The following is a 5,064-nucleotide window of genomic DNA, read 5'->3' as shown; positions in this document are numbered from 1 at the left end:
CACAATGAGTACGGACAACATCCCAAAAGAATAAAGAGCGCGTTTTTTACAGCGACACCTAGGGGTAAAGCGGATTATCTTTGGATTGCAGCGCTCTTTTGTGCTTCACTTGCTACGAAGAGCTGGTTAGTTACACCAGATGCGTGGCGGGCGATATTAATATTTGGAAATACCTTGAAATGCATTTTGGGGTGCATAGTGGTGTAGTTGTTAGCGGTCTTGTCTCATAGCTGTGTGGAGTTTGCATGTTCACTTTGTGAGTACGGTTTTGTGCCATATTCTGTAAACACGCATGAAACATTAATTGGTCTAGCACGATCGATTGCGTATGTGTAAGTGAGCATCAGGTGATGCCACAACGTCAGTCACAAAACGCCGTCCTACACCCCTAATCTTAACCAGAGTGTAACGGGGCCCTAATGTTAATCACAGTCTAATGCGATGGGTGTTACGTGACTGACGTTGAGGGCGTTTTGTGATGTTGGGGCATTACATGACTGACCTCCTAGGTACTGCGGTCTGCAATTACACTCAGTTGGAGTCTCATACTGCATTGGTTCCTTCCTTGTGCTTAGTCACTCCTGGAAAGCTGTTGAGCTCCTTTGATTCATCACCATGAATTGTATTATGTGTTGCGTGACTGGACTGGAATGTATTTTAAGATTGCATGAAAGGAGAGCTGGAATGAATCTGGCTCAGACACTGACTTCATGGAGTGTGCATATTCTCCCCACGTTCAAAGTCCCCATGTACCTTGATTTTTCCTCTTACATCACAAGGATAAGCATGTTAGGCTGATTGGCAAAACTATATTGTGAACAATGGATGAGTACCTGCACTGCTTTCCTCTCATCGCTGCTGGCATATACTGTACAGTGGTAAGTTATAGCCCAACAAAACCAAATACTGCATGAACAGGTTCAGTGGATAGATAGATAGATGAAGTGCTTTTTGACATAAGAAGGCGTGTTTTTTACGCTATATGACCGAGATGTTTGTGGATAGCCTTCCAAATTACTGAGTTCAAGTGTTTCAGCCTCTCCCAAGCATATAGCCAGGCAATCTCCATGGACAAACATTGGCAGTAGAAGGTCAGTGACTTGAAATGTGGCACTGCCATAGAATGGCACCTTTGTCACAAATCAGTTTGTGAAATGTCTGCTCTGCTAGATCTGCCCCAGTCAACTGTAAGTCCTATTATTGTGAAGAAGAATTGTCAAGGAGCATCAACAGCTCATATATGAAATGGTAGACCATGCAAACTCACAGAGTGGTGGTGCTGAGTGTTGAAATGCGTTGTGTGTAAAATTCGCCCCTCACTGTTGCATCATTCACAACAGAGTTCCAAACCACCTCTGGAAGCAACATCAGCACAAGAACAGTGCATTGGGAGCTTCATAATATGCGTTTCCATGGCCAAGTAGCCATTCACAAGCTTAAGATAAGTACGTACAATGCCAAGCATTAGCTGGAGTGGTGTAAAGCATTCTGCCGTTGGGGTCTTGAGTAGTGGTAATGTGTTCTCTGGAGTGATGAATCGCGCTTCACTATCTGGAAGTGTGATGGATGAATCTGGGTTTGACTGATGCCAGAAGAATGCTACCTTCTGGACTGCATAGTGCCTCAAGTAAAGTTTGGTGAAGGAGGGATAAAGGTCTAGGGCTATTTTTCAGGGTTATGGCTTGGACCCTTGGAGCTGGTGAAGAGTACTGTTAATGCCAGGGCAATTGTATGCTTCCAACATTGTGGCAACAGTTTGAGGAAGGCCCTTTTCTGTTCCGGCGAGACTGTGCCCCTGTGCATAAAGGTCCATAAAGACATGGTTTGACAAGTTTGGTGTGGTGGAACTTGAGTGGTCTGCAGAGATCCCTGAACTCAACTCTATTGAACATCTTTGGGATGAATTGGCATGCAGACTGCAATTCAGATCTTCTCATCCAACATCAGGGCCTGACCTCACAAATGCTGTTTTGGCCTAATGGGCACAAACTCCCAAAGGCACAGTCCAAAACCTTGTGGAAAGCCTTCTCATAAGCGTGGAGGCTGTTATACCTGCAAATGGTTGGCAAAACATTATTAAAGCCCATGGGTCTGGACTGAAATGTCCAACAAGCTCATGCAAGTGTGACAATCAGGTGCCACAAATGTCTAACCGTATAGTGCATGTGATCAGTGTCCTGCTCCATCAACTGCCTATGTGCTTTTCTGCATGTTGTTTCCATATCTGTGTGGGTTTTTTTCTTGGATTTTGGTGAATGTTGGTTTGATTGGCATCTCTAATTAGCAGGTATGGGCGCATGTTTAAGTTTGCCATGTAGCCCTACATTCAGGGTGAGTTCCTGTCTTGAATACATATGCTTCCTGTTTTTCTTCAACCTTGAAATTGGATTAAGCGGATTCAGTACATGGATGGATCATTCTTTCTAAACATCCACTCCATTTAGAAAGCTCATAGTGGTTAAGATTCTAAGATGAGATTCTAAAATTGTCATTATTACATTGCCTCTCTGTTTCTCTCTCGCTCTACACCAATAAGGTATTAAAAGCAAAATTTATTCTAGTCAGAGTCCCTGTCGCTTTATAGTGGAAATGAAAGCATTGCTTAGCATGCTTTCTTAGATGCTGCCAAGTTAGTGAATCTTATTTTTCTTCATATGAATAAGAAAATGTTTCACTTGATTATTTTCTTGCCCTTGCCACTGTAGGACAAAGAGGGTATTGCCCATTGTATAAGGCTTTAGAGGCACACCAGGCCTGTTAAGAAAGCAGGTTTAACATGGATGGAGGCATTCAGCTGCACAAAACCCCCACTTGAGACCTCTTGAGCCAGAAGATGTGAGATGGACTCAAGCAAGGACAAAGACCTATAATTCAAGGGATGACAACTAAAATACACAGAAGAACCCAGCTATTAAAAGACACTGATTTTGTAACTGGAAGTGACTTTATTACAATCAAGAGAAGGATTGACCTTCCCTTAAAACTATCTGACCACCCTGAACTTCTCTCTCCCTCTCTGGGATATTCGCTGGACACTCTCTGAACTCCTTGGGGCACCCTCTCTAGTGCTTTCTGAGAGGGGAAGCTCTCCAAAATAACTGAAAACATCAAAATCCTGATCTCAAACTAAAAGCTACAAGCCTCTTGCTTGGAATGCCAAAGCCAACAAACTTTTCTCTTTGTGAGCCTGAGTGCCGAGATCCATTCTACCAAACTAAGTACTGAGCCCTATGTGCTTATGAGCAGCCATTACTTCAAGAAGGGAACAGCATCATCTAAACTCTTTGGCCAGAATGAGTAATGCTTTTTTTCCCCTATGAAGTGGCAAAAGACAGCAGAAGGCAAATTGACATGGCAGCAGCACAGCACTGACAAGTATCATGCAAGAAATAGAAAGAGTGCACTCCAACACATGAAGAATTTTCCACTTGAACCCAGAGAAACAACAAAGCAACAAGTCCACACAACATTGGACATCACCCATAAAGTCTTGGTGTCATAAATCTATCTATCTATCTATCTATCTATCTATCTATCTATCTATCTATCTATCTATCTATCTATCTATCTATCTATCTATCTATCTATCTATCTATCTATCTATCTATCTATCTATCAATAATAATAACATTACATTTATATAGTGCTTTCTCAGTACTCAAAGCGCTATCCACACAGGGAGGAACCGTGATAAGACCAATGGCAGATGTACGCTTACATTTCTACTGTCATATACCAGATCAACCCTACATAGAAGTGGGAAAAAAATTAAAATGAAGAAGACTGTCACATACAATACTATTCTAAGTTATTACCATTCAATCATTAAAGGCATAATAAAAATTAAACAAATGTAACTCATCCATGTTTATTATAGGCTTGTATTTACTGAGATGTGCAGTTTATTTTTATGTCCGGGAAGCAGTTACAAGAAAATTTCCTTAAATTCTATCAATATGCAGTTATCAGATCACTATACTCCTTATGTTAATCAATAAATTGTATTATTCTGTTTCTTAAAATGAGTGTGCCTCAGTTACCTTAATACAAGTCTAATGGCCGGAGACCCAACTTCCAACAACAAAGAACGGTAAAGTAATAGTAAAGTAGGAGCTTGCTAAAATGTTGGATTAATCCCACATTATTATGGCATCCTCCTGGGTGGCTGGCTGCCTTATTGATTATTAATCATCAAAATTCCTACACCACCCACTATGGTACACAATTATTTTGGGCTAATTTGGATTATTGCAAGATTAAACCTTACAGTATATTTCAAAAGCTCTGCACTTGTTTAGTGCCAAAACATTTTAGCACTTTGCTCAATGAAGAAATATTGGAAGTTTATTAATGTTAATTGGTGTTTCTGTTTTTTAGTTTTGAGTATTTGATGTTGATGTTGAGATATTTCAATATTGTCTTTTGGTTGCTGTACTATATGACAATACATTGTTAGATCTTCATTTTGTGTGATTTATTTATGGCATTATTTATCTGACATTTTGTCATTTACCAGTGCTGTTGCCTAATACACTGTGAAATGTACTATCTCACTTCTAACACACTTTCTTACATGAGGTTTACTGGAGGCCTTCTCCTTTTTAGGTCACTCTTCAACTCCCATGCATCCCCTCTGGAACTTCCATGGCTCCTTTCATGAGGCTCTAGTGATTCATCTTCACTGTCTACACAACTATGCCACCACCTCCCCTGTTTAGCACTCATTTGGGGTCAAAGTCAACATCTGCACTTGTTTTCCCCAACTTCATGAGCTGAATTAAGCCAGGATCCTGTTACGATTTTGAGTGCACTACAATAGGGAATAGAGGCCTACAAAAGGGTTTGTGGCCTTCCCATTTACCTAGAATTGGCCTGAACTCAGGAACTCTGTCCTTCCAACTCCACAAGGCCCTACTTAGGCCCCAAGTGAGGAATTGTCTTTTAAAGTTCAACAACAGTCCCAAAACACACACACATAATCCTCCTCAAGGGAGAGGAAAACTATAAAAACCCTCTGGCTTAAAGACAATTCCAATATAGAATCTTCATAAATAAATATATTTA

This window comes from Erpetoichthys calabaricus, chromosome 7, assembly GCF_900747795.2.
Source record: "Erpetoichthys calabaricus chromosome 7, fErpCal1.3, whole genome shotgun sequence".
Taxonomy (NCBI): domain Eukaryota; kingdom Metazoa; phylum Chordata; class Cladistia; order Polypteriformes; family Polypteridae; genus Erpetoichthys; species Erpetoichthys calabaricus.
Note: the sequence above shows the minus strand (reverse complement) of the source record.